General features: G+C 51.5%; 1 pseudogene; it reads left to right on the top strand.

Moving 5' to 3' along the window:
- The first annotated feature begins 5,683 nt into the window (after positions 1-5,683).
- On the top strand, positions 5,684-6,696 carry LOC139000703 (THO complex subunit 4 pseudogene; annotated as a pseudogene).
- Positions 6,697-20,647: the final 13,951 nt, after the last annotated feature.

Genomic DNA, 20,647 nt, shown 5'->3' on the forward strand with positions numbered 1-20,647 from the left:
TAGAACACACAGCTGAGAAAGTAATGAAATGTCTGTGGAAATGAAAGATGTTTATAGAACTGTGACATCCATTGCGGCAAGCTAGGGTGATCTGGCAACTTTGAATGTAGAATTTTGTAAGAAATTCATCGTTCAGTTCAGCAATGCTTGCCCATCTTTGAACAATATAATCTGTTGCAAAAGAAGCAAAGTGTTGGTGTGTGAGTTTTCCTTATGCAGTTTTGAACACATACATTCAGGTTCACACAGCCCTTTCCCCAATGGCTGCTTGGAAACATGGCAGCTCCTTCCGTCTATGTTTTCTTCAACACGATCTGCTAAAGACACAGCCAAGCTCTTCTGCCTCAGGTGCTAGAAGCCTCTGCATGAGGCGACCCTGTTCAGGCAATTTCATTTGGGCATATGAAGGGCTCTCACGAAAAAATCTTGGTGCAACATCATTCTATGGCTCTGCTAAGTCCAGATACCATAGTAAAATAGAATGGAATAGAATAGAATAGAATAGAATAGAATAAATAGAGTAAATGGAGTAAATAAAGAGTAAATAAAGTAAAATAAAAGAGCGTCAGCTATCCTGAGGGAAAATTCGTAGGGAGCCAGCTACTAGTTGGTTCGATTATTCTTTCACCCCTATACACAGGTGAGATGAAGGATTTGCACATCAGGACCCTTACGGACCTCCACCAGAGTTTCCTGTGGCTTCGCCCTGCCCAGGTATCATTTACCATCTTTCGGGTTCTAACACGTACGCTCATGCTCCACCTCCCCAGCAAGGCGGGCATGAAGGGCGGGTGGTGCGCCCTCGGCGGACTGGAGAGGCCTCGGGATCCCACCTTGGCCCTGACGGGCCTTCACGTTCATTGTGCCACTGAAGCTTTCGTGAGAGCCCCAGACTCGCGCACTTGTTAGACTCTTTGGACCGTGTTTCCAGACAGGTGGGATGGGTGGCCGACCTCGCTGCAGATCCTGTGCGCTCGCTTCGCTCTGCAGGGGGCGCCTGGCAAAACCCTGTGGGCCCGACTGCGGGACTTGCCAGGGCGCACTGGGACAGTCCTCCCCATCCCTCACCTCCCCTTCCCTGCCTGGTGCCACCCTGACCCCTCCCCCCCCGACTCTTTGACCCTGGGACGGGCGACAGGGAAGGAGAGAAAAGCGACTTGAGAGCAGTTTTGCTCCTTCCAGTGAGCGCCTGGAGAAGATTCTTTGGTGCTGGCAGGCGGGGGAGGAGCTACAGAAAGGGACTTCCGCCCGAGAATCCACCAATCACACCATCGCAATGGGTGGGCGGCTCTAGCGTGGCTTCTGATTGGGTCAGACCTCCCGCCTTGGTGTATATAAGTCTTCCGCACTGCAGCCCAAGGCTTCGTTGGTGAGAGCAGACTCCACAGTGGGAGGGGTGACCGAGACTTTTTTCAATACGATATAGGTGGACTGTGGTGTCTGTTACACGTGGAGGCATGGAGGAGTGCGCTTGCCTCTGTGGCTTGGGCTCTTCTCGGGGATGTCTGTGTCCTCAGGAGTGCCAGGGCCCAGCTGAGACAGCAGCTGCGGCGGAAGGCAAGCGGTGCCCTCAGAAACGCTAGAGCCCAGCTGAGGCAGCAGGGGCAGAAGGCAAGTGGTGCCCTCTCAGGCGCCATCGCCCAGCTGAGATGGCAGCGGCAGAAGGCAAGCAGTGTCTTCAGGAGTGCCAGGGCCCAGCTGAGAAGGCAGTGCCAGAGGGTAAGCCGGCCCTGGCAGAAAAGCACCTGGAGGCGAATGCAGCATCGCAAGGCTGTGCGCGGAGTGGAGGTATCACGAGCCCCATGCTGCCCCCGCACTGTTCGCTGCAGGACATGCCTGTGGAGATGCTGGTGGACATCTTCGCCTCGCTCCCGGGCACCGACCTGGCCAGCTTGGCCAAGGCCTGCACCAAATTCTGGGACACCCTGCACACCCACAGTATCTGGAGACAGCGCTGTCACCAGGAGTTTGGCGTTCCTGGAAACTTGCAGAAACCGGAGACGATCAGTGGTATGTCTTATAGAGAAGTCTACGCCAATATGTTCCCATACAGAAACCTTTTGGGTTTGTGGAAGCTAGATTATGGCTACAGAAGACTGCTGAGTGTAGTGGTGGATGATGGCTTATGCATTACTGGTTGGATGTACGGTCCTCGCCTTAACACCCATGTGGCTGGCCCAATGCAATTGGAGCCTTCGTTTCGAATTCACCTGATGCAGAGGAAATCAGCCACAGTGGAGTACATGGACGACTTGTACAGCTTTTCCCACAGCCGCCACATGCAGATTTAGGACAGGTTCAGCAACCGGTGGATCCAGAGAGACCCCCAACAGGATTCACCAACGCGGCTTAGGGGAGGACGGGGGCTGGAGATGTCGCAGGAGGACAGGCAGCTGTATGACCGCCTGACCTACCATCGCCTCTACCTCCCGCCGAGACACTCGGGCGGCCTCATCAGGCCAGGCCTCTTCCAAGGAAAATCCAATGGCTTCGGCCTAATGATTGCCATGCTCAGCTTCCATGGGAAGTATGCCAGGGTCACGAAGATCATGGGAGACTTAAGCTGGACCTTAGAGGTCCACCTCATGTGCCGCATTTATCTGCCAGATGGTAAGAACTTCCGCACTTCAACGAGCTCTCCCACGTGGTCCAGGAGATTGAGGAGCAGGTGATCTGCGAGCAGCAGCAGGGAAACAGAACTGAGGAAAGCGAGGGCCATGGTTGGCAGAGCCCTGCGCAGCCCAGGATCGGGGAGTCCTGGGCTGCACCTTCGGAGGAGCAGCCTGTTCCATTTGTACTACCTGTAGGTTTGCGCACAGGAGACCAGAACTACCCCAGAACATGCAGGATGTGTTTCTATGGCGTGCACGTTGATACATTACATGGCTCCAACTACCCCAGGTGCTGCCCTGGAGTCTTCATCCTGTTCGATGAGAACCACTTCGGGTTCATCTGGCTGGAGATGAAATACTTCATCCTGTTAGGCAGAGTCCAGAACACCTTCCAGCATGTGGAGGCACCATCCCCGCAGGGCTTCCTGGAGATGCTCTCAAACATTCAGCCCGGACCCCCCATGAGGAGCAACTTGCATGCACTTTGAAGACTGGACCTTCTGACCTCATGACCCACCTTTGTTCGATTTTTTTTAAATCCTCACCCGAGGATATATGCCCCTTGATGTTTAGAGAGAGTGGGGGAGAGGGGGGGAAAGAGACATTTTACATGTGAGAGAAACACATCAGTAGTTTGCCCCCTGCCCAAGCCCAAACCAGGGCCAGGCTGGGTAGGGGCCAGAAATTGAGGTAGAAATAAACCTTAGACGAACGGTCTCAACCATCCTAATGCTGCGACCCTTTAGTACAGCTCCTCATGTTGTGCGGACCCCCAATTTCCTTGTTACAAATATAACATGAACATGATTTGGGATAGATAGATAGATAGAAAGAAATATAAAGATACTGGGATAGCCCTGAACTGCCTGGTGGTGGCCATGCTGCAGAGGCCCCAGCATAGAGTGGTGGTACAGATGTCTATGGACCTGTCCGTGTTCATCAGTCCATGTTGTTCTCTATATTTCACAAATGAGTGAGATCACGTGGTATTCATTTTTCTCTGACTGGCTAATTTCACTTCGCATAATGCTCTCCAGTTCCACTCACGGTGTTGTAAATGGCAAGAATTCCTTCTTTTTCTTCTTCTTTTTATTTTTTGCGGCAAGGTAGTATTCCATTGAGTACAAGATAAGAAGGCTCTGCTTCTGCTCGTAGATAAGCATGACCAGCGAGGCTTAGGAGGAATTCTTCTAGAAAACATAGAGGAAGAACGGCCCAATTCTGAGAATGCTGTCAAGGCTTTAGGGGACGATTCTCTGTAAATCGTCCAGAAAAGAAGAAAATTCTTTTCTTCAATGATAAAAGCTGTCAATTTTCTGTGGATGAAGAGTTTCAGAAACTGTGGAGGAGTGTCACTGTGGATTCAGTTGGTGAGGAGAAAACTGGAGAAGGCAGCGAGATATTCAGAAGAATATCTGAAGTGACAGGGTATTTCTTCCATGCAGGAATCCAGACCAAAGAAAGTGGCCTCTATCCAGAGAAGGAAAAAGCCTGCCCACTACACAAAAAGCGACGATTTAAGACCCATAAGGAACACATGGCTTGAGTGCTGAAGGATGACTCTGACATTGCTCCTAGTAAATAGTGAACAGTTTTGTAGTGTGAAGAGGTCACCACACACCAACAGAGGAGGCAAACCAGCTTGAGGAACTGGATTCAGGTCAGCTTCCTCCCCCCACATTCTTGGATTTGGGGGCCTGGAATGACACCTTCCATGTCATGCAAGATTGAAAAGAAAAAAAACACTCCTTAAAAAAAATAAAAATAAAAATAAAAAAACCTCCATGAAAAACTCTTGATCCGGCCTTCAACTTTCTCAGGCTTCCTGCAAGCCCAGATGGCCAGGCCCGGACTTGGTCTGTGGGCGGGGGCCTTACCATCCATCCATCAAGAGAGTGATCAGGGTGGGGAGTGAGGGGTGGGGAGGGCCGAAAGATGGCCCCAGCCAGACATAGTCTTTGTGGATTACAGAGATTGGGTTGACTGGGGCCTTGGCCTGGGCCAAAGAATTCGTCCCGCCCTCTGCTGGTCGAGAAGCGTCAATGCAAGGGCCCCCTCCTGCAGCCTCCTCTGGGGAAGGCAGAGCCAGGTGACTGGATTTCCCCAGTTCTGGTTAGACCCGAGGTGGGAAGGACATGCAGGGGGCTCTGTCTTTGAGAAGGCAGGGGCTGAAGGGTGCTCATGGATGCCGACGGACCATTCAAAGCCAGAAGTGTCCGTGCGTGACTGTGGATGTACACTCACAGACGTACGCCCGCACGCCCGAGCACGCATACACACACACTCCCAAACGCACACCCACACCCACACACCTAGTCCTCCTTCCCCTCCCCCCCACAAACACACGGGAGTACCAGGTCCACTAACAAGATATCTGATGAGTGACGCACGCCTAGGAGATTTACTGTGGCTTTATTCCTTGTGGATTGTCCTGGGCCCACCAGAGGCTGTCTAAATTGGTATTGTCCCCTCTTCAACCCAGAAAATGAAGATGCCTCTCTGCAAGGCCTGGAGATGGAGCTCTGTGGCCTTCTTGGGCACCTACTCCATCTCCCAGGCCCTTCCCAATCCCTGTGAGTCTCTTCAGCGGGCCAGTGGCGCCCTCTCCTGGTCCCGGAGCGCCAATGCAAACCTCCTCCCCTAAACTTGAGGCCCAATGGGTGACTTAGGTTCTGGGGGCGGCTGATTGGTCAAGCAGGCAGCTGATTTGACTCCTCCCACCAGCTCTGGGACTATAAAAGAACACAGGGCCTTCTCTGCAGAGCTTCTCAGCCCTAGGCTAATGGTTGTGGTCTTTGTACTCATTCTCCAAGGGAGCTTTCAGGAGAGAGGTCTCGCCAAGACCCGATTCTGGGACATAGAAGCCGCTAGAGCACCTAGCTAGAGCCTGGCTGGGCTGCTGATCCACTGAACGCTGTCTCGGTGTCATTTCTTCTTCACCAACTCGTCCACACCCTTGGGAACCCTTCGGCCTGGACCCCAACATCTGGGACAGCCCCGGCGCCTCGCGGGAAGTTAAGGACCTGCGTGCCTCCGCATGGACTCAATCCGAGGTGGCTTCGGGGACCACCATGGCCGACAAAATCCACATGTCACTGGACGACATCATTCGGCTGGACCGGAGCCAGCGGGACGGCCATGGCCGGGGCCGCGGCCGCGGCGGGGGCAGGGGCGGGGACCGAGGCGGGGACTGAGGCGGGGACGCAGGCTGGGACGAAGGCCGGGCCGGCTCCCAGGGAGGCCGCGGCGGGGGCAGGGACCTCGGCCGGGACCGAGGCAGGGCAGGCTCCCAGGGAGGCCGCGGTGGCTGAGTGCAGGCCGCCGCTGCCCTCGAGAACTGGGCCGGCGGGCCGTTCCGGAACAGGTCGGCCCTCGGCCGAGGCAGGACACGGCCGGTGCCCTACAGCAAGCCGAGACAGCTTCCCGATGAGTGGCAACACGACCGTTTCCACAGGGCCTTTGGCAGGGTCACAGGCCTGATGACCAGGGGGAAGCTGCTGTTGTCCAACCTGGTCTTCGGAATGTCCGACACGGACATCCAGCATCTGTTTGCGGAGTTTGGCCTCTGAAGAAGGCCGCTGTCCATTACGACTGCTCTGGCCGCAGCCTGGGAACAGCCCACATGCACTTTGAGCACAAGGCAGACGCCCTGGAAGCCAGGAAACAGTACAACGACGTCCCTTTGGATGGCCGTCCCCTCCACACCCAGGTCCTCACCTCGCAGATAGACACGCAGCCCAGGCCAGTACCGAGTGTCAACAGAGGCTGGGTGACTAAAAACCGAGGATCTGGTGGCTTCTGTGGCGGTGGCACTCAGGGCCGCGCCCCCGGAGGCATCCGGCGTCCAGGCAGGCGCACGGGCCACCATTCAAAGTGACATATCTCGGCAGAGGAGTTGGACGCCTAGCTGGACGCTTATGACTTGCTGAGGGGCACCAAAAAGTTGGACGCCAAGCAGGACGCTTACAGCGCGATGTGGGGCACCCAGCAGTTTGACGCCCAGAAGGACAATTACAAAGCGATGAGGGGTCCCAAGCAGTTGGACACTAAGCAGGACGTTTACAGCGCGATGAGGGGCACCTAGCAGTTGGACGCCCAAAATGGCGCTTACAACTCGATGTGGGAAAGGATAAACGCCCACCTGGGCCCGTACCATGCCATGAGGGACACGAAAACGTTGGACGCCCAGAATGACGCTTACAGCTCCATGAGGCACACCGAGGAGTTGGACTCCCAGCTGGACGCCGACAGCGCGATGAAGGACACCGAGGACTTGGATGGCCAGAAGGACGCCGAGGAAATGTACGCCCTGCTGGACGATGACGATGCGATGATGGACACCAGCTAAAGCACCAGCAAGTCAGTGTGCTCAAGGATGGCCAGGGACCTGGGGCCAATGATGGAGTTGTTTCTTCTGTTTGGAAATAGGATTTAAAACTCCTAGAAAGATTTTTCGTTAACATTTATTTTATTCAATAATTCTGAAAAAGACCTGTTTTGTGCCGAGTCATTTTCGGGATTCATTTTACCGGTTGCTGTTTTCACCTTGGCCATAATCACCCGAAAAGGTGTGGGAAAAAGAAACAGACAGACAAACAAACAAACAAAATAACTCGTTCTGTCCGATAAAACAACAACAAAATACCCACCTCAGAAAAAAAGGTTTGATCCCGCCTTTCCAATTTCTGAGGCTTTGGCAAGCCCAGGTGGCTAGGCCTGGAATTGGTCTCTGGGAGGGGGCCTGACCATCCATCCACAGGGTGAGCGGGGTGGGGGGAATGTTTTGGGTGGGGGCTGGGGGGTGGGGGGGTGGGCGTGGGCGTGGGCGGGTTGTTGATCAGATGGACAGGTCAGGACGTCATCTTTGGCTGTGGATTACAGAATTTGGGTGGACTGGGGCAGGGGACTAAGAGCCCATCCTCCCCTCTGCTGGTTGAGAAGCGCCAATGCAAGCCCCCCTCCTGCAACTGCCTATGGGGAAAGCACAGACAGGTGACTGGACTTCCCCATTTCTGGCTAGACCAGAGGCAGGGAGAACGTGCAGGGGGCGTTGTCTTTGAGAAGGCAGGGGCTGAAGGGTGTTCATGGATGGCGACTGTTCAAAGCAAGGAGTGTCCGTGCGTGACTGTGGATATACACGCACAGACACACACGCTCGCGCGCATACGCAAACTCCCACACCCACACCCACACACCTATCCCTCCAGCCTCCAAGCCCCTCCCCCGCGTCCCCCCCGCCACACACACACACACACACACACACACACAGACACACGCACACAAGGGAGCACAATGTCCCGCTAACAAGATATCTGCCCAGTGAGGCACGCCTAGGAGATTTTCCGTGGCTTTGTTTTCTTTTGGCAGGTCCTGGGCCCACCGGAGCCTGTCTATGTATGTATTGTCCCCTCTTCCACCGAGAAAAAACGGCGATGCCGTCCCGCAAGGCAAGGAGACAGAGCCCTGCGGGCCTTCTTGGGCACCTGCCCAGTCTCCCATTCCTCCCCCAAGTCCCGTGAATCGCTTGGGCGAGTCAGTGGCGCCTTCTCCTGGTCCTGGAGCGCCAATGCAAGCCTCCTCCCTGAAACTTGAGGCCCAACTGGTGAAGTTGGTCCTGGGGGCGGCTGATTTGGCTCCTCCCACCAGCTATGGGGCTATAAAAGAACTCAGGGCCTTCTTTGCAGAGCTTCTCAGCCCTAGGCCTGTGGTCGTGATCGTAGTCCTTGTTCTCCAAGGGAGCTTTCAGGAGAGAGGTCTCGCCAAGACCCGGTCCCTGGACATAGAAGCCGCTAGAGCACCTGGCTAGAGCCTGGCTGGGCTGCTGATCTACTGAACGCTGTCTCGGTGTCATTTCTTCTTCACCAACTCGTCCACACCCTTGGGAGCCCCTGGGCCTGGACCCCAACATCTGGGAGAGCCCCGTCGCCTCGCGGGAAGTGAAGCACCGGCGTGCCTCCGCACGGGCTCGATTCGGGGTCCGACAAGGCCGACAAAATCCACATGTCACTGGACGACATCATTAGGCTGGACCAGAGCCAGCGGGATGGCCATGGCCAGGGCCCCTCACCGGCGGGGGCAGGGCCGGGGTGGGGGCAGGGACCGAGGCTGGGACTGAGGCTGGGCCGGCTCCCAGGGAGGCCATGGCCATGGCCACGGCCGCGGCGGGGGCAGGCTCCTTGACCGGGACCGTGGCAGGGCAGGCTCCCAAGGATGCCGTGGTGGCGGACGCAGGCCGCCACCCCCGAGAGCTGGGGTGGCGGGCCGTTCCGGAAAGGGTGGCCCTCGGCCGAGGCAGGAACCGGCTGGCGCCCTACAGCAGGTTGATACAGCTTCCTGACGAGTGGCACCATGACCGCTTCCGCAGGGCCTTTGGCAGGGGCGCAGGCCTGCTGACAGGGAGGAAGCTGCTGCTGTCCAACCTGGACTTCGGAGTGTCCGACACGGACATCCAGCAGCTGTTTGCGGAGTTCGGGCCTCTGAAACAGGCCGTTGTCCATTACTACTGCTCTGGCTGCAGCCTGGGAACAGCCCATGTGCACTTTGAGCGCAAGGCAGACGCCCTGGAAGCCAGGAAACAGTACAAAGGCGTCCCTTTGGATAGCTGTCCCCTCCACATCCAGATCCTCACCTTGCAGATAGACACGCAGCCCAGGCCTGTACCGAGTGTCAACATGGGCTGGGTGACTACAAACCGAGGATCTGGAGGCTTCGGCGGTGGCGGCACTCAGAACCTCGCCCGTGGAGGCAAATGGCGTCCAGGCAGGCGCACGGGCCACCATTCAAAGCGACACATCTCGGCGGAGGAGTTGGATGCCCAGCTGGATGCTTACAACTCTATGAGGTGCCCCAAGCAGTTGTACACCAAGCAGGACGTTTACAGCGCGATGAGGGGCACCCAGCAGTTGGACGCCCCAAAGGGCGCTTACAACTCGATGAGGGACACCAAAAGGATGAACACCAATCTGGGCGCTTACCATGCCATGAGGGACACGAAAACGTTGGACGCCCAGAATGACCCTTACAGCTCCATGAGGGACACCGAGGAGTTGGACTTCCAGCTGGATGCCGACAGCGCGATGAAGGACACCGAGGACGTGGATGGCCAGAAGGACGCTGAGGAAATGTACGCCCTGCTGGACGATGACGATGTGATGATGGACACCAGGTAAAGCACCAGCAAGTCAGTGTGCGCGAGCATGGCCAGGGACCTGGGGCCAATGATGGAGTTGTTTCTTCTGTTTGGAAATAGGATTTAAAACTCCTAGAAAGATTTTTCATTAACTTTTATTTTACTAAATGACTCTGAAAAAGACCTGTTTTGTGCCGAGTCATTTTCGGGATTCATTTTACCGGTTGCTGTTTTCACCTTGGCCAGAATCACCCGAAAAGGTGTGGGAAAAACAAACAAACAAACGAACAAACAAACAAAATAACTCGTTCTGTCTGATAAAACAACAACAATAAAATACCCTCCTCAGAAAAAAAGGTTGATCCCGCCTTTCCAATTTCTCAGGTTTTGGCAAGCCCAGGTGGCCAGGTCCTGGACTTGGTCCCTGGGCGGGGGCCTGACCATCCATCCACAGAGTGAGCGGGTTGGGAGGAGGGTTAGGGGTTGGGGGTTGGGGCGGTGGGCGTGGGCGGGGGTGTCGATCAGATGGACAGGCTAGGATCTCATCTTTGGCTGTGGATTACAGAATTGGGTGGACTGGGGCAGGGGCCGAAGAGCCCGTCCCCCCCTCTGCTGGTCGAGAAGCGTCAATGCAAGCCCCCCTCCTGCAACCTCCTGTGGGGAAAGCACAGACAGGTGACTGGACTTCCCCATTTCTGGCTAGACCCGAGGTGGGAAGGACATGCAGGGGGCGTTGTCTTTGAGAAGGCAGGGGCTGAAGGGTGTTCATGGATGGCGACGGACTGTTCAAAGCAAGGAGTGTCCGTGCGTGACTATGGATGTACACGCACAGACGCCCATCTCGGACTTAGTCTCTGGCTGGCTATTCGAGTGATTGGAGGTGGGACTTTATTTTATATTTTATTATTTATTATTTTATTTTATTTTATATTTTATTTTATTTTATTTTATTTATTTTATTTTATTTTATATTTTATTTTATTTTATGTACAGCCCGTCTCTGGCGGCGGGGACCCTGCCATCCACAGAGAGAGCGAGGGTCGACCAGATGGCCCGGCCTGGACTTCAGTCTGTGATTGCAGATCAGAGTGATTTGGGTTGATTAGGGTGGTGGCGAGGCCAAAAAGCAAAGAAATGTTGGCAGGATACTTTTTATATTTTTTTCTTTATTTGATCTGGTTGACTGGGAGAGGGAGCAGGAGCGGGAGAGGGGGCGTGGGCGGGGGTGGGGCTGAAGAGCAAAGAAATGTTGACAGAATACTCACTTTTTTTCTTTCTTTTTTAAAAAAAATATATTTTATTAATTTTTTTCAGAGAGGAGGGGAGATAGAGTTAGAAACATCAATGAGAGAGAAACATTGATCAGCTGCCTCTTGCACACCTCCCACTGGAGATGTGCCCGCAACCAAGGTACACGCCCTTGACCGGAATCGAACCTGGGACCTTTAAGTCCACAGGCTGACACTCTATCCACTGAGCCAAACCGGTTAGGGCTTTTTTTTTTCTTTCTTTCTTTCACGTACAGCCCGCATACAATGATACATTCTTGTCATGAATCCACATTTACTATTATTGATTGATTGATTGATTGATTGATTGATTCATTCATTCATTCATTCATTTATTTATATGTACAGCCCGGCTTATCACAGCGTTATACATTTATGGGTCTCTCAAACAAAACCCCAGAAAACACGTTGCAATGCTTACCCTTCCTGTTTCTATTCCTATCAACACTTCAACCCTTTAGGGATGTTTCTAGGCGGCATTGTTGACATTGGCGGCATTGGCGGCACAGTGCGAGGCGTGTTCACTGAAAGGAAATTCCTAAATCGCCCCATATTCGCTCGCGGAGGAAATTTCAATGTCTAACTGACAGTCCTTCATCCGCATCGTGGGAGTGTCTGTGCTTCTTGACTGCTAGATGGAAAGAGAGAGAGAGAGAGAGCGAGCGAGAGAGAGAGAGAATGAGAATATGAAGACTTCAAAGCCCCCCCCCCCCTAGTACCGGACCCTGCGTTCTCACCACCCTGGTGATGACGTGATGACGATGCAACCTGTCCTTATCATGCACCACCTTCCTGGTGACCACTTTTATAAGCCTCAAAGCGAGGTCGGCCAGAGGGCCGGGTTGGTCCATTGTCGTCACAGGGTGGAGCCAAATCAGGGAAAGCGCTTGCACAGTCGGCAGACAGAGGGGCGTGAATGGAAGGCAGTGGATCGCCATACTAGCACTTTGGATGGAGGCACATCCATGATAAATAACACAAAACAGTACCTGTACCTCAAATGGAAATTTCTTTCGCAGACATGAAAAATGCAGGTCAACTCACTTGGACACTATGGACGGCTTTGTGGTGTAGAAATGGGCAGGCGTAAATTAGGCATTCTGAACTTTGTCCTCCTTTGGGTTTGTCCTTATGATCCAAAGGAACTCTCCCCAGCCAGGAAAGGTATTAGGTGGACTGAAGTGGACCACAGTGGGGTTTCTGGCTGGAAACCACAAACCACACCACTGGCGGCGACTGACCGGATGTGCCCTGCCATGCCGTGCCATGCCACGCCCCAGAAAGTCATAGTCAGGACTGAACAGAGGACCTTCCTCTTTCTCTTTCTCTCTCTTTCTCTCTCTCTCTCTCTCTCTCTTCTTTCTTTCTTTCTTTCTTTCTTCTTTCTTTCTTTCTTTCTTTCTTTCTTTCTTTCTTTCTTTCTTTCTTCTTCTTCTTCTTCTTCTTCTTCTTCTTCTTCTCTCTCTCTCTCTCTCTCTCTCTCTCTCTCTCTCTCTCTCTCTTTCTTTCTTTCTTTCTTTCTTCTTTCTCTGTCTCTCTCTCTTCTTTCTTTTTCTTTCTTTCTTTCTTTCTTTCTTTCTTTCTTTCTTTCTTTCTTTCTCTCTCACTTTCTCTCTTTCTCTCTCTCTCTCTCTCTCTCTCTCTCTCTCTCTCTCTCTCTCTCTCCTCTCTCTCTCTCTCTTTCCCCTCCTCCCTTCCTTTCTTTTTTCTTTTTATTGTATTCTATTTTTCTGGATCTTCCACCCCCACAGACCCCCTAAACTTGGTTCCAAGGGGGAGGGGTTGCAAATGTGCTCCACCTCATGAAATACATCACACACCTCTCCCTCTTTTACTCCAGCTTCCCCGCTCTTCCTCTTGCCTCAGATTTGAGTCTCTGCCAAGTGCAAGCAGCGGGCAACCTACTACAGAGCCTTGCAGTCAATGGGTAGTCCTTATTCTTGTGTGGGTGACCTTAGTTGAACTTCACACAGGTTGTTTTCTGCATAGGTGGCATTCGAGGAAAACAAACAAAAAACTCAGAATAAGAGCCATGCCCGGTGTCATTAACTAACGAGGTCCTTTGGCATTCTCTCTTCCCCAGCTTACCTCCTGCCTCCCTCCAACTCTCTCCCTTCCTCTTGCTCCCCCTCTCCTCCACTCTATTCTAGTCTATTCCACTCGCCACCTCCCCAGATTCTGTCCATCCTGGGGCTGACACACAGTATACATACATACATACATACATACATACATACATACATACAAACATAAATACATACATACACTCGTCCTACACCTGAGTATCAACCAAAGACTTGGAAACAATGAGGAGGAGACTCAAGAAGTAATGCCATTCAAAACTAAACATTAAGTCACTGTGTAAATGCTGTGAAAGGAAAAGTGGATAGGGTATGCCTGTAAATGGCATAGCTCTCCCTGCTCACCTAGCCTTTTCAATGACAGCACCCACCCCATACCCACCTCCTTACTGTCATGAATGCTTTTCATGATCCCTGAGAGGAAGAAAATATCCCCTGTTGCTGAACCCTGGCTTTTCACACTGCAGATGACCCTCTTGGACAGATGCAGGAACTCTCTCCCTCCCAGTCCCAGAGAGGGTGTTTTGACCCACCCTTGATCTCTTTCTTGGTTTGTTTTCTTTCAATGGTGGTAAACAGAGACCTCCTTTGAACCTTTGATAAGCCTACAGTTTACATTCACACTCCTTTAGCTTGATTTTTAATACAACTCCCTGGGTCAGGATCACGACTTTAGAGTCAGGATTGGTTCGCCCCATGAGAGGACTCAGTGTGTGTGTGTGTGTGTGTGTGTGTGGTGGTGGTGGTGGGGTTGGGGCTGGTGCTGGTGGTGGTGAAAAGGACCACATACTGTACTAAACTTGAGAAGCTCAGGGGAGGCCATGCATGGTGGCCTTACAAGGCTAACATCAGTTTGGGGTGGGTGATCCTGTCCTAGGCCGGCATCTTCCCTTACAGAGGTCCATCTTTACCTGGACTGAGCCTGTCTGTTGCTTTCTTTCTTGCATCCACAATCACACATCTTTGAAATGTCAAGGGGATTTTCCATCTTTTCTGGAGCCCTGGAATCACAGGCACGGCTCTGTGAATATCACAAACCCCATCACGATGACCGAGTTCATGATTGGCTATATGAGCTATCCTACACCCACCCACCTAGGTAAAAGAAGTCTGTGTCCATCATTTTACTTTGCATCCAATCCCAGAGGTTTGCCCACTTTGCTTTCTCCCACGTTCCTCAAATGTCACCAGTGGATTTCATGTAAACCACTCCTCTTTGGATTGGAGTGTATAAAATAAGGCGGGGGGCAGAGCGACATTGCCATTCTTGGGAACATCCTCTCCAACCATTCATTGAGATAGTGCTTCCCAGCGTGCATGCGACATTTGTGGACAGTTTGGCTCAAAGACACTCACAGAAATTCTGCACAGGTTGGAGGATTTCTTACGTTGTTGACAAATGCCACACACGCACACATGTGCGTGCACTTGGTTCACAGTTGCCGCCTGTGGGGCTCTTTCAGGTGTGTCCATTTTCCTTCCTCTTTCTCACGGGGAGCAAGGAGGCAGCGATTGAAATCACCAGTGAGTGTGTGATATGAGACTGACGATTTCCCGTGGAAACCGGGTGAGCGGGCGGGTGGGCGGAGGGGGGGTAGGAGGGAGGAAAGGAGGGAGGGAGGGGAGGAGGGAGGGAGGGAGGGAGGACACATCCATCCATCCATCCATCCATGGATGGAAATTAAAAGTTTAACAAACAAACAGTGATGGTGAGTAGTCACGTCTTTGGCCGCTACCTTCCCTGACAAAGGTCAATCTTTCTTTTTAAAATTTTTTTTTTATTATTATTTTTTTTACATATATTTTATTGATTTTTTTTTTTACAGACAGGAAGGGAGAGGGATAGAGAGTTAGAAACATCGATGAGAGAGAAACATCAATCAGCTGCCTCCTGCATACCCACCACTGGGGATGTGCCTGCAACCAAGGTACATGCCCTTGACTGGAATCAAACCCGGGATCCTTGAGTCCGCAGGCCGACGCTCTATCCACTGAGCCAAACTGGTCAGAGCTTTATTTGTGTGCATTTATTGATTTCAAAGAGGAAGAGAGAGAGAGAGAGAGAGAGAGAGAGAGAGAGAGAGAGAGAGATCAATGATGACAGAGAATCATGGATCAACTGCCTCCTGCACACCCCCTACCGGGGGCTGGGGGGGCTCTGGGGATCCAGCCCTCAACCTGGGCATGTGCCCTTGGCCTGAATCGAACCTGGGACCCTTTAGCACGCAGGCCGACACTCTATCTCCACTGAGCCAAACCAGCTAGGGTGTAATTTTCCTTTTTAAATCCCCTCATTGTTGTTGAGTAAATTGATGGCCATTAACTATCCTAGGCCAACCTAAGTAAGAGAAGTATGAAGAAGTATGTGTCTATCATTTTACTTTAATTTTTATCCAATCTCAGAGGTTTCCCTCCCCTCCCCACCCCGCTTTGCTTTCTCTCGCCTCCCTCATCTATCACCAACGGAGTTCATGTAACCCAATTACATCTCCTCTTTTGCTTGTCATTTATACAACAAGGTTAAAACACTCAAACAAACACACACACACACACACACACCTTCCATTCTACGGAGCGTTATCCCAATATGTTGAGAATCTGCTTCCCGGCGGTGGACCGAAGGGTCCGGGTTGTGGGCTCGATCCCCAGAAGAGGGCGTGCAAGAGACAGCCAGTAAGTTCTCTCTCATCATGGATGTTTCTAGCTCTCTCTCTTCCTCTCTGAAATGAATAAAAATATATATTTTTTTAAAAAAGGAGTTTAGGCAGCCGCCATTTTAGCTCCAGAGACTTGGCAACCACCATTTTGAAACGGCTAAGGTCAACCCTTCCCTTTTTTCCTCCTCCCCATCTCCCCCCCCCCCCTTTTAGGTTCACTGTTTTATTTTTTTAAATATATTTTATTGATTTTTTTTTTTGTTTTTTACAGAGAGGAAGGGAGATAGATAGAGAGTTAGAAACATCGATGAGAGAGAAACATCGATCAGCTGCCTCCTGCACATCTCCCACTGGGGATGTGCCCGCAACCCAGGTACATGCCCTTGACCGGAATCAAACCTGGGACTCTTCAGTCCACAGGCCAATGCTCTATCCACTGAGCCAAACCGGTTTCAGCTGTTCACTGTTTTAATAACAGTAAATACAAAACATCATCCAAGCACACTTTTTACTACATAAAGGTGGAATAATACATTTGTGGTTGTGTGTTATTTTTTATATCTGTATTGATTTCAGAGAGAAAGGGAGAGAAAGAGAGCGCTAGAACATCCACGATGAGAGAGAGAGAGAGAATCACCGGTCAGCTTCCTCCTGCACACCCCACACTGGGGATCAAGCCCGCAACCCAGGCATGTGCCCTTGACTGGAATCGAACCCAGGACGCCTTGCGGTCCACAGGCTGATGCTCTATCCACTGAGCCAAACCGGCTAGGGCCATTTTTGTTGTTGTTGTTGTTGTTGTTGTTTAAAGAGAGAGTGAAAGGGAGAGGGAGGGGGCAGGGAGGGGGGGGGAGAGAGAGAGAGAGAGAAAATTGTTTTTCCACTTGTTTATTCATTCGTCCCTAACTTTACAAAAAATATACAACAGTAGCAATGAGGGAATTTGTGGTCTCTACCCTGGGACCCTGGGCTGTGCCCTGAGGGCAATGGGAAAAGGAAAGTGACTGTTTACCGGGACTTTCACTACTCCAGAGACATGTGATCCTAGACTCTAGGACCTAGAGGCATAGAAAGACAATAGGCTCAGATGCCAGTAAGTTCAAAGGTAATCTCAATCAGAGGAGATACCGGGCCTAGGGCGTGACTGCCCACTCACTATACACTGCTTTCTACTTTAACAAGTTTTTTTTTTTTAATTCAGAACATCCTGGGTGGTCACTTGAGGTGTCTGAGTTTGCAAGGCCAGGCCTCCCCCGAGTGGGTCAGGTTAGCATGTGGCCCCTTTTCATCCACAATGTTCTGAGTTGGCTCAATGAGATAGACCACCGACTCAGAATCTAAATTTAAATGCCTGTTATTAAGCTGGCCAGCTGACCACAGCACCTATCTCCCGCTCTGGGAGATTCGGAGCATGTGGCAGAGATCAAGGGTGCAGTATGATCCTTTATAGCAAAACAGTGTTAAAAAATACAAAGCATTTCATTAGAAGTTCACAAAAAGTTCATGAGAATGGAGGGGAGGTAAACAGATTCACACCTGGCTGGATTTAATCATAACACATTGTTTTCTAAGACAATCTAGCAATTTTTCTCTGCCACAGTTCCTGACATTGAAACAATCGGTAACCTTTTCCAGGCCACAGGCCCTCCCCCTCCCACATTCCCTTACCCTTCCATGCCACAGTCCCTCACCCTAGCACACACAATGCAAAGCTTCTTATGTATTTACACCTTTCATTTTATCCTATTGCATTTCATTTTATTTTATTCACCGATGTGTCCCCCAATAAATTCAATTCCGAAAAAAAAATAATAACTGAAAGGAAACAGAGAAAATGATTCCTCCATTGTTGCCCCGTGAATACTCGCTGCCTTTAGAGTCATGACACCCCCCCCCCAAGCCCCCCCCCCCACACCCCCCCCCCCCCCCACCCGTTGAGGTTTTAAAGGTCCCGGGCCCGCAAAAAGTGTTCTGGGTACATCCTCTCGGTCCTCTGTCAGGCCCCACTCCCAAAAAAACTTTTCCAGTCCCCCTTCTGCTGCTAGGCCATTTGTGTGTGCGCGCTTGCGCGCGCTTGCGCGCACAGGGCCTTCCTGGGCAAACCCCAGGTGGTGGAGCCCGCCCCGCCGCCCTCCATGGGCCCCGGCCGACACGGTCCCACTGGAGAGGTGGGCGCAGGGAGGAGATCGGCCACCCTTGCCCCCTGCCCCCCTCCTCTCCCCAAACACACACACAGCGGGCAGCAGGGCTCCCTCCCGGGCCAGGCTGGGTCCAAGGCCCCTGAGCTGCCCCACTGACTTTCTCGCTGGTGTTCGCGCGCCACCTGGCGGCCGTTTTTATATGGTCTTTCCCTTGGTGCGGGGTGGCTGTCTGGCTAGGACTTGGAATTCAGTTCATTCTGGAAACCTCTTGCTACTCCGGTGCCACTGTGTGTGAGTGTGTGTGTGTGTGTGTGTGTGTGTGTGTGTGTGTGTGTGTGTGTGTGTGTGTGTGTGTGTGTGTGTGTGTGTGTGTGTGTGGCGGGGGGGGGTGGAGGGGGAAGGGAGAGGGAGGGACCCCGAGAGAAACTCCTCTGTCTTCCTGTTTCTTAAAGGAAGGGCGCTAGTCAGAGCCACTACAGATCCTTTGCGTTATCTGGTCAATGGACTGGCCTGGCCCGCATACCCCCATGCCCTGTACTGCCAGACTTTCTTGCAGAAATACCTCCACCTGAAGAGTTCTTCACCTTTGTTTTAAAAAAGAGAAAGAAAGAAAGAAAGTAAGAAAGAAAGAGACATCAACAAAGGAGCAAATGGACCCCAGGCCCTCCCCATCCCCTGCAAGCCCCCAGCCAACAAACAGAACTCCAGCTGCTCTCCTCCTACCGCATGCCCTTACCAGAGTCGCTCACTGTCTTAGAAATACATTGGGGGCCGCTCAGCGACTGACTCCTGCCCGCCCCCCCCCCCACCTCTGGCACAATTCGGTGCCTGGAACCAAGCGGATCTTCTCCTTTCCTTCCTTAAGTGACTATGCCGCCACCTCAGCTGCTCAGGTGAGCCAGAGACAATATTCCAAAGTGGCCAGATGGCAAAAAAGACTCCAACTGGACGGAAAGATCGAGGGGGTGGGGGTGGGGGGAGAGACGACGAGCGCACACACTGGGACTCGTTTTTGCACTTTAGGCAGGAAGCCAGCTGAGAGGCAGAGGAATCTGTAGGAACGGGCCTCCCTCATCTCTCCCTTTGCCTCCCCGCCTACTTAGTGGCTTGCCCACAATCGCCCCTCTCCTTTCAACCCAGTCTGAAAAAGCGTGGATGCGGCTCTTCCGAGGTCTCCTTAGGAGCGCTTCCCTTCTCATAGCAGACACTTGAGGGAAAGAAAATGTTGCCCTCGTGTCTCCCTACCAACCCCCCTCCCCCGTGTGTCAGGTGAATTTTTCAGGGCCGCCTCCTCCACAAACCCTAAGAAGATGGAGGTAGGATTTTGGCCTCGGTGACATTTTCCTCTCTGGCATCTTAGAATGCTACCAGTGACTTCCAAGTGTTTTCAAACACTTTTGCACCTTTCCTACCATTTGTCAGTGTACTGACTTCACTTTAGCAGTGATTCCCAAGTTTGGCCACACGCTGTTCTGCACAGTTTCTGATGTTGATCAGTGATTTCAAAGTGCTTTCAAACACTTTCATATAGTTTCCAGCCTTTTAGAAGTGAATCCCAAGTGGTGTCAAATACTGTTCTACAGTGTATTGCTCTTTAGCAGTGATTCCCAAGTGTTGTCAAACACTGCTCTACACTGATTCCTGATGTATATATTTTTAAAATAATGTATTTCTTTATTGATTTTAGAGAGGAAGGGAGAGGTAGAGAGACTGAAACATCCATGATGAGAGAGGAACATGGATCGGCTGCCTCTTGCACGCCCCCTACTGGGGATTGAGCCTGCAACCCGAGCATGTGCCCTTGGCCAGAATGGAACCCGAGACCCTTCAGTCCGCAGGCTGATGCTCTATCCGCTGAGCCAAACCGGCTAGGGCTTGATGTGTTCTTTAAAATATATATTTTTTATTGATTTCAGATAGGAAGGGAGAGGGAGAGATGGAAACATCCACGATAAGAGAGGATCATGGATCAGCTGCCTCCTACACACCCCGTACTGGGGATCGAGCCCGAATCCCGGGCATGTGCCCTTGACAGGAATCGAAACTGGGACCTTTTGGCTCTATCCACTGAGCCAAACCAGCTAGGGCTAGTTTTTTTTGTTTGTTTGTTTTTGAGAGAGTGGGGAAAAAAAGAGAGAGTGGAAGGTAGGAGAGGAGGGGGGAGGAAGAGGCAGGGAGAGAGAGAAGTTGTTTATTCATTCATCAGTAGCTTTTAAATATATATAAATAAAAATGCAAATGTTCGTTTGTTCAAAATCTTAAATCTCCGAAAGGTCCTCACTGATTGCTTTGAAATTTTGGCACAACGTTGCATTCGAATATGCGCATGTTTCCATATACCTATATACTGACTATTATATAGATGTCACACCTGTGACAGGTAAAAACATGCTTTTTTTGAAAAACAGAGCCATCTGTTGGACGTAAAAGCAACACATGCTATACTAAAAATTTATGATTCCATTTCAATATTTCTGTTTACAATTATAAATTGCAGATAAAATTAACCACAAATATGCATGTCCAGCTGCAAAACGATCCATCAGCTGAGATATTCTCACATCAATTGCTGGGAATTGGGAATGGAAAGGTGTCGGTTGATCTTACCTCAGGACGAATTTCATTGCCTCATCACTTCTGCAATTTAGTGACGTCAAAAGAAGAATTGGTTGAAAAAGTATTTCCCAATATTCAAACCAATTATAAGAATCACAATTGGCTGAGTGAATGAGCTATTC

This window comes from Myotis yumanensis, unplaced genomic scaffold (assembly GCF_028538775.1).
Source record: "Myotis yumanensis isolate MYYU_CA2020_CCGP unplaced genomic scaffold, mMyoYum1.0.hap1 SCAF_25, whole genome shotgun sequence".
Taxonomy (NCBI): Eukaryota; Metazoa; Chordata; class Mammalia; order Chiroptera; family Vespertilionidae; genus Myotis; species Myotis yumanensis.